The sequence below is a fragment of the Glycine max genome, chromosome 10, assembly GCF_000004515.6.
Source record: "Glycine max cultivar Williams 82 chromosome 10, Glycine_max_v4.0, whole genome shotgun sequence".
Taxonomy (NCBI): domain Eukaryota; kingdom Viridiplantae; phylum Streptophyta; class Magnoliopsida; order Fabales; family Fabaceae; genus Glycine; species Glycine max.
In genome coordinates this window covers 22,407,449-22,417,185 of record NC_038246.2, presented here as the reverse complement: position 1 = coordinate 22,417,185, position 9,737 = coordinate 22,407,449, and the positions used below count along the sequence as shown (strand labels likewise).

At 35.4% G+C, this 9,737-nt stretch overlaps 1 long non-coding RNA gene across 1 annotated transcript; it reads right to left on the bottom strand.

Moving 5' to 3' along the window:
- Positions 1–8,052: 8,052 nt before the first annotated feature.
- On the bottom strand, positions 8,053–9,098 carry LOC106794975 (uncharacterized). The gene is made up of 2 exons (XR_001383109.3): positions 8,602–9,098; positions 8,053–8,435 (listed from the first exon to the last, which is right to left on the bottom strand). It is a non-coding gene; the product is annotated as an uncharacterized lncRNA (long non-coding RNA).
- Between the last annotated feature and the right edge of the window lie 639 nt (positions 9,099–9,737).

Here is a 9,737-nt window from a genome sequence, read left to right as displayed (position 1 = left end):
ATGGGACATCCTCATCAGGGTATTGGATGCACAAGCTTTCATAGGTGAAATCAGGTGCAGCCATTTCCCTTAGAGTCCTCTCACGAGGTGGAGGTTGTGCCATGTTCTCAGAATGTACAAAATCAGAATGCTCAGAATCAGAATGCTCAAAATTATAATGCTCAAGATCAGGATGTTCAAAATCACCAATAACAGAATGCACAGATTCACCAGTAATGGAATGCTCAGAATGATCAAAAGGTATAAAATGATGCCTAAATAATCTATGAAATGTCCTATCTATCTCAGGATCAAAGGGTTGTAAGTCAGATGGATTGCCTCTAGTCATACACTGCATTCAGCATGCACACAACTAGTTGCCTTGTCATGTAAATAAAGGTGTAGGTTTGAACTACAGCTACCCTCAAATGATATCCAAATGACTTGAAATTTGGTGAGCAACCTTATACAATGATGAGAAGATAGCACAAAAAATTTCAGACAAAAATTCAAAGTCTAACTATGAAAGCTAAAATTGGTAGGTTAAGAAAAATAAGTGAATAAAACTTGAAAAATAAAAAACTTTTGACAGAATCGCTTTTTTTGGACGATGGAGACCTCAGCCGGCCTATGGCCGCCTACCACGGCGTAGGAAATTTTTTTCTACCCCAAATGCATATATAATAATTGCGATTCTGATAACCGGAGCAAAAGTTATGGCCGTTTGAAGTTTTGACAAACACAAAATTTGCTAGTTTTTTGGAACTTTCAAATCTGACCAAACTAAAGACTCTAGCTATTTTTCCCACAAAATATGGATTAAAAGAAGTTACCACAAAAAAATTCAGCCAAAAATAACAACCCTAGCTACTAAAACAAAAAATCTCAAATAATTCAGCATGGGTGGTCGCTAAAATCCGTCTCTAATTGATTTCTACTACTACTCTGTTTTTCTGCAAGCTGATTTCTACTACTACTCTGTTTTCAAGCACAATCTTCACAGCAAAACACCCAAGACTGAAACAGGGGAAACGCTTAATGGGAAAACTGAAACAGAACACACATTAAACAAAATACCAGGACACTAAACAACACTAACACACATACTAACACAATACTAACAATTAAACATAAAACACGAAAGGATTAAACACACAACACTAGCTAGCTATAATGAACCTTTGGACACTGCTCCCTGGCAACGGCGCCAAATTTGATCGAGGCCGTACCCAAATCAAATAAACATGAAAATGCAGTAACTAGGAAGTGATCCTAGGCCGTTTCCCAACGAGCAGTGATAAGCCAAATGTTCATAATATACTTGCAGTAACAGTAACGATGGGGAGGGTTTGGTTGTTTGGTAATTAAAGAGCAGAACAAATAAAATGGAATACGAAACTACTAATATTAAAAACGGGTTGTTTCCTCTGATTCAGAAGCCACTCTCTTATCCTGGGTTATGGAGAATTCGTCCCTAACAGTCAACCACTTAATCTAACCCTATTTCAATTTACTAAGCGAAAATCAACTTAGGGTTTTCAATCCGTGATTAGGCACCACATACACCAGTTAGCCCTTCGTCCATTAAGCATGAACGCAAGTTAGGCTCAGAGGCAATTAATCGAACACGAAGCGTGCACTGATTAATATTCACGAAATTTGGATAACTGGTGAAGGGAAAACTGCCAGGAAACCACATTACAAACGAAACCTCAAAGAGAGTTGGGCTTCATCCTCAAAAGGAAACAACACCAGAAAATCTAGCCTTCCATGGATTCAAACAGAAAATGCAAATGAAACATGAAGCAGAAACGTAAATGAACAAGAACGTAAATGAACAGAAACGTAAATGAACAGAAACGTAAATGAAAGTAGAAGAAGAAGCAAGAATGAACTCGTAATTAGAAGCAGAAAACGGAAATTTGCATTAAGAACGAAAACTGTAACAAGGGAACAGAAAAACGTGAAAACCTAAAACCAAAGCTCTGAATAATGAAAATAGCATAGCAGAATAGAATGCCCTGCACGAATCCCAAGGCAGCTATTTAAAAAGAGTCACTCAAAGTCATTGGGCCCTATTACAATACTCTAGCCCAAAACGAAATAAACACTGAACAACATAAAATAAAATTGCGAAATTTCCTAATTAGAAATTAACTAAGGTAAGCGCTGCTTTATTTGCCCTCTTCAAGTCCACAACCAAAATCCGGATTAAGCCCATTGTTTCATTAATTCCTGAAATTAGATTAAAAACATCAAATTAGCTAAATGAGCCCAAATAATAAAACTGCCTAATTAATTGACAATTAAGACCAATCAATAATTAAAATGGTGCAAAAAGGGTTTAGAAAATAGAAGAAAATGATGGCACATCACTCTTCCTAAACAGAAGTTTCTTGACTTAAGGTTCAATCTCAGAGTGCTTTCTTTATCTCAGCTTCAAAGCACTTTGAGCTTGCAGGTGGAATGATAGAGTATAAGCTGAGTCAATGTGCTAACTCAGCATAACATTTAGGAGTTAGCCTGAAGGTAGGAGTTAATTAGCTTTCTGTGTAAGCTTTTACACTGGTATAAATACTAAAGTCTTATGTACTCACTTGTAACTTTGATTCAGATCACACAAATAGATAATGAAAATATTTTTACTTTCTCTTCTCTGAATTCTATATTTGCTAGCTTTTGCTTTCAAATATCCAAGTATCACTGACATGTTCTCCAAAATTTACTTCCGAAAATTAGTTTCTGAAAGTTTTAAGTTCTAACACTTTCAGAAATTAATTTCCGGAATGTATTTAACATTTACCTGCCATCAAATTAAATTCCAAAATATAATTTCTAAAAAGAGTGTCTATGTGGAAAAATTATTAAAAAATTGCAAAAGGAGGATTGTATTAGTAAAAAAGGGAATGCAAATAGCAATTGCCAAAATAAATTAGAAGTCATGGGTCAAAACAAATGCAATTGGACTCAGGTTCAACTTAGAAACTAGGACATAAAACTAAGACGAGGTAAAACAACTAACACAAAACTTTGTTTAGACAAGATCATTAGCAATTTTTAAGTTACAACCAAAGGCACCACTTGCTCATGCATTTGATTCAAAGAATGCCGAAATAAGTTTGTGTTCTTAAAATTAGGAGATACTTAAGAAATGTATAAAAAATAGGCAATAAAAAGAAAGGTTTTGATAGAAAATATGGACTATTATTGATAATCAACTGTGCAGGGAATCAAATAGAGATTTTATCCTCTTTTGGCACCCTGTCAACATTCCCCCTCAAGCTGGCTTGAAGATATCTTCCATGAACAACTTGTTGGTTATGTTGTTGAAGAGTTTCTTGCGTAATTCTTTCGTTAAGATGTCTGCTGATTGGTCTACAGTGGGAACATAAGTAATACAAATTTGTCCCCTTTCTATCTTCTCTATAATAAAGTGTTTGTCAATTTCTACATGCTTGGTCCTATCATGCAGGAATGGGTTGTGTGGAATAGATATTGCAGACTTATTGTCAGAGTACAACTTTATTGGTGGGGAATTGAAAACCTTCAATTCTTGTAGCATTTTTTCCACCCACAACACCTCACATATGCCATAAGCCACTGCTCTAAACTCAACTTTTGCATTGTTTCACACCCACAACACCTTCTAGTGCATGCAAATGCATAATTTGACTTACCATGCTTATAGAAAAAGTTATGTTAGGACGCATGTGAGATGTATATTAGTCTTCCTACCAATCACTGATACCTTCCCTTGTCTACCATATTCTCAGTTTCAACTGGTTGCAGTTTTATGTTGGACTTCATTGGTGTTTCAACAGCTTTGCATCCAAGTAATCATGTTTCTTTTAAAAGATCCATAATATACTTCCACTGGTTCATAAAAATACCTTCCTTAGATCTTGCAAATTCAATTCCAAGGAAGTATTTTAATGGGTCATGTTCCTTGATTTCAAAAGCTTTGGCAAGTTTCTCCTTCAAACCTTTGAGCTCCAAGCTATCATAACCTGTGAGGATAGTATCATCCTCCTATAAAATTAAAATAGCAATCTTACTATTTGTTAAATGTTTATATAACAATGTGTGATCATCTTGGCTTTGGATATAACCAAGCCCTTTTACCATAGTTCCAAACTGCTCAAACCATGCTCTTGGAGATTGCTTTAGCCCATATAATGACTTCTTTTGTCTACACAACTTATTTCTTCCAAGTTCTTCCTCAAATTTGGGGGAGGACTCACAAGGTGTTAGGAGTACATAACAAGACACACCACACAATGGGTATGTCAGGTCACTCTCACTAAGTAAAATCATAAGGTGACCAATCAGGATCACTCTATTTTGTGAGAATGCTCCAACTATATGAGATCAACATAAGCTTAAAGGAGCACTCAAACCGAATGTTTTTACCCCCAAGGCTTAGACTCCGAAGAATCCGTTAGGGTCTCACCTTCCTGATTCAAGTCCAACCTCTAAAATAATTTTTGCACGCAGACACTACTCATGAATTATACAATACCCATGACCTCACACTCATGTTTCAAACACGCTTAACAGATTGCGCTACAACTTAACACTTTAGGTTCCTAACTAGGAATCCTACACTTTCTCTTTAACACTGTGTATCAACATTTTTCTCAAGGTAAACATTAGTCAAGTTATTGTATAATTCACAGCTCACAAAACAAGTATTGTCACATCAAGTGTTAACCACACACTTATTCACAACCAAATTTCATAATAAACAATTTTAACATATCACAACGTCACAATCCACCATCACATGTTTATGTGTATCTCACAAATCAATGCATGTTCAACTTTGCACTTACACTCAATTCCAATAACAATGTTATGATCTCAAAGCAACATGTTATCTCACAATTCATTGCATATTCAATTTATCACTTAGGCACAATTTTATTCACAATTTCATAATCTCAATATAATAATTTATCATGCCAATCTAGCAAATCTTGTCCAAAGTACAAACAATTTATACAAAAATACTTCTCACGACATGGGGAGTAAAACCCCTCAAACAATTTCACACAATCATATCAAAATCAATGAATCAAAATCCTAGGTTAAAAACCCGAAAACACTAAGAGCACTCAATTTTATCAACCAATTTGCATCAGGACATCAATTGGTCTGTCAAACACAACAATATCGTATTTATAATCATAAAGGAAAAATTATAATTCAATAAATATCCCAAAATAAATCTCAATTTGATCCCCTAAGAATCCCTACACATGTTCATTCTAACCCCAATTGCGATAAACTCATCTCTTACCTCTAAGTGGACTCACGTGTGTAGTTTGGCAGTGATAGCGACATCTCTAGCAATTCCCTAAGATTTCTCAAGCTTTTCCTTTGTTTACTCTGTTAGGGTTTCCAAGTGTTAGAGAGAAGGGTTCCAAAAGGGGTTCATGCAAGAAATTGACTACATTCATATTCTCCCCCTCCCCCTAAAGTGAATTTTTTTAAAGTAACGTTGATGTTCCAAGAATGTAACATCCATGCTAACATGAAGATTTTTTTGTGATAAGATTGAAACATCTATAAACCTTTTGGGTGGGAGACTAACCAATGAAAATGCATTTTTCTGCTCTTGAGTCTAGTTTAGATCAAAATGTAGATGGTGTATGCATAAAAACAATACAACCAAACACTTTTAAAGGCATATCACCATGCAATTGACATGTTGGAAAAAGTCTTTGAAAGTATCCAAAGGTGTACGATAATTTAACACACAAGAAGATATTCTATTTATGAGATAGGTTGTTGTTAGGACAGTGTCCCCCCATAAAATACTTTGGAACATTACTCTCAAACATGATGGCACACGCTACTTCAAGGAGATGTTTACTTTTTATTTCAACAGTGCCATTTTGTTGAGGAATATTTGGGCATGTCGATTGATGTTGAATACCTTTATTTTGAAGAAATTCGTTGAGACTCTTATTAAAATATTTAGTGTTGTTGTCACTTCTCAAAATGGAGACTTTTGTGTCAAATTGTGTTTCTACCATTTGTGCAAAGTATTTAAATATATTAGAAACATAAGATTTTTCATGCATAAGGTAGATCCAACACATTTGGGTGTGATCATCGATAAAGGTTACAAAATGGGTTAAATGAAAAGGTTTATGGACCCCGTACATCACTATGGGTTAAATGAAAAGGTTTAGATGCATGATAAGGCTGATAGGAGTAAGGAGTTCTATGACTTTTGGAAAGAACACAACTTTCACATTCATAAAAGGAAGAATCAACATTTTTGAATAAATTTGAAAACAAATACCTAAGATATTGAAAACTAGGATGTCCTAGTCTATATGCCAAAGCATTATTTGGTCCCTTACAGAGATAGAACTAATACCACTAAGACCTTGAGCTACTTTAGTCTACTATGATTTTTAAATTATTTTAAAAAACATTAAGCACTAAATTACTATAATATCCCTACAATGATTAATTATAAAGAAGGAATGGTTAGGTTTTTAGTCTAAATATTTTGGTGTAGGTTGGTAACATACTCCAACTAAAAATTAGGTGAGTATGTTAGCATATCCCTTTATCTATCTATTTATATTTGTATTTATTTATCTATGACGACATCTAGGGTGGAGTACTATCACAAATGGACTGAAGTGGTCCATCATGCACAACTATTAATGACTTTAGGATTAGTCTGTGGAGCATCTTCTTATTACGTATCCTTTGTACAATATTCTTTCTCTGTTCCTCTTCTTCTTTCTCTCACCCTATGAATCCCTTATGTTCTTCTTCTTCTTTCTCTCACCCAATGAAGCCCTTTGGCTAAGAATGGTTGTTGCCTCACCAAAGTTTATGACTCAAAATCAAACAAAACCCAAATTCAAAACCTAAAAATTAAAAAAAAAACAGAATTTTCATATCAGAAATAATAAAAAAAAAACACATTATGTAATATACTGCACATAGGAGCATCAATGTGACACAAATTATCCATCTGATGCTCTCATATTTCATGGTGCTATGAATTAGAATACATTATTATCTTGAAAAAAAAGAGCACAAAAATAAAGTTATGAATCGTATTATGTTGGGGGGAAAAGCAAACATCGTTCCTTGTAAACTATGAATCCACTTGACATATCAAAAATTCCCAAAATACATATATGCAGATCAAGAAAATTAAAGATTCCTATTTCAAAAAATCAAAGTTGTAGCAGCAAAGGTGGGATGAACTCTATAATTAGATCCAGAAACATGAGAGAACATCAAAATAATTGAATTTGTGCATGTGTGTGGTGTTGTTCATAGTGGCCTTAAGTGAATTTGGACTGAATACCACCATCGTTTGTCGTGGCCTTGTTTGGATGTGGATTGAGCACCTCTGCCACTCACCATGGCCTTGTGTGATGCATATCGACCCCCATCATTGGGGCCTTGAGTAAATCTGGACTGACCACCATTGCAATTTGACGAGGCCTTGAGCGGATCTGGACCGACTACCAACGTTGTTTGCCAAGGAGAGTGGTTTGTCGTTCTAATAGTGTTGTGGGTCGACACCATATTCGTAGCAAATCGAGAGATCCAAATGGGTGATGCGGGTCTTCAAAGAGGTCATGGTCTTCATGTGAACAAAATGTGAAGCCAAGGTTGTGGTGCCTACCAGAGTATGGTTTGGCGACAATAGAAGTGTGGTTGCAACCACGGTGACAAAGGAGGGGAAGTTGGAGGAAACAAAGGAAATGTTTTACTGAGAGATGATCTATGATAACACCAAGGTTTTTAAAATCATACTGGTCCACTAACTGGTGAAGGCATTCGTTCAAGATTCAATGGTTGAACTGTAACTAAATCGTGGTTGAATCGGTTTGAAAAAAATAATATTTTTTTTAAAAAAATTAATATATTACACTAAGTAATAGTAAACAAAAATAACATGATATGCTTAATTATATATATATATATATATATATATATAATTTGCCAACAATACATTAAAAAAATACACTTACTTGCATCTCTATCTAGGCAGTAAAGAAAAGAAAGGAAAATAGGGAATGAAAAGGATTGTTCAATACTTCAATCAGATCATTTAACTAATCAAGTAAAAAAGGTAGCTATTAGGAAAATCATATAACTAGATTGGCTCAAGAAATACAAAAATTACAAAGCTAAAATCAATTATGCCTAAACGATACAATTTTTATGAAAAATAAGGAAATATCCCCCCCCCCAACTGGTTATACAACATTGATTCACATTAATGTCCATAAATGAAGGATAACCAAAGGTTTACAAAAAAAGCCTCAATTCTGAATTCACATAGTCCCTATGCACGTTTCCATCATATTCCTAGAAAATAATGCAACAACATAAGCACATGACTACCTCAAAACTAAAAATCTCCACCAATCCACTTTTTTTATATCAGCCTCCACCAATCCTCTTAGTACCTGTACATGGTTTACAACAATCAGATTAAAAGGAAGCTTCCCGCAATCATTAACCAAAATACAGCCTATTCCTATAATTCAACGATAGTATAGTGCAGCAAAACCCCTTTTGCAAAACCCATCAAATTTGAACTATCGCTGGAGAAGGAGAATGCAGTAAACATACTTGTCCTTGTTGTGGTTAAGACATGCTGTTGTAGAAGGAACAGTTCACCGGAGATGGAAGGAAAAATACCGGAGAAGGTGTGAGAATCAGAAGTTGTGTCCGCTGCCGAAGAAGGACCAATTTTCCAGAGATGGAACGAAACTCACCGAAACAAGTCGCTGAAGAAGGTGAGAGATTGAGAAGGTCCGATGCTCGACGTTGGCAGTCACTCCATGAGAAGGAAAGAGAAACGAATGTGAGAGACTAGGTTACCTTTGTGAGAGATAGAGTGTTTCTTGAATGTGTTCTCAAAACTACGCTGTTTTGAGCTTTTTTTTTTTGAAAAAATAAAACAACCTTTTCACAGAATTGTTCAACCACTCTACCTGCCGGTTTTCCCGATCTTGGTCGGTCTTCATCGATTCCAAATCACATAAACACTAGGTCCATGCTAGACGTCATCTCTTCTCTCTCTCTCTCTCTCTCTCTCTCTCTCTCTCTCTCTCTCTCTCTCTCTCTCTCTCTCTCTCTCTCTCTCTCTCTCTCTCTCTCTCTCTCTCTCTCTCTCTCTCTCTATATATATATATATATATATATATATATATATATATATATATATATATACTCCCAAAGTAAAATGTTTTAAAATAGGAAAACTCCAAGTGGCGATCTCTAGAGCTATCTATATCTATATCTATCTATACTATATACTAGTTAAAATATTTTTATATACAAAGTAAGAAAAGAAAAAAAAAAAGGCATTTCAACATTTTTTTATGTTTAAATTTTACTATTACTTCAATACTCATGTAATTTAAAGTCAAGATAAGTGTCCGACCCTAATTTCATCCGAGTATGATGTTTTATCATTCACCTGTGATGTTTTGATCATTGCCGGTCGAATTACGGTGTTTGGTACCGGTTACAGCGCGAAGCCAGGGATCACTTTGGGTTTTGATCAAGAAAACAAAAGGTACAAGGGAAAAGGGGCAAAAGGGTCATTTTGTGGACTTTTCTGGACCCAAGCTTGCCCAGGCTAGCATCTAGCTCGCTTAAGTCATGAAATGCCTTCAAGCCTAAGCAACCAACTCGCCTAGGCAAGCTAATTCCTTCAGCCATAAGTAACTGGCTCGCTTGGGCGAGCTCTAGCTCGCGCA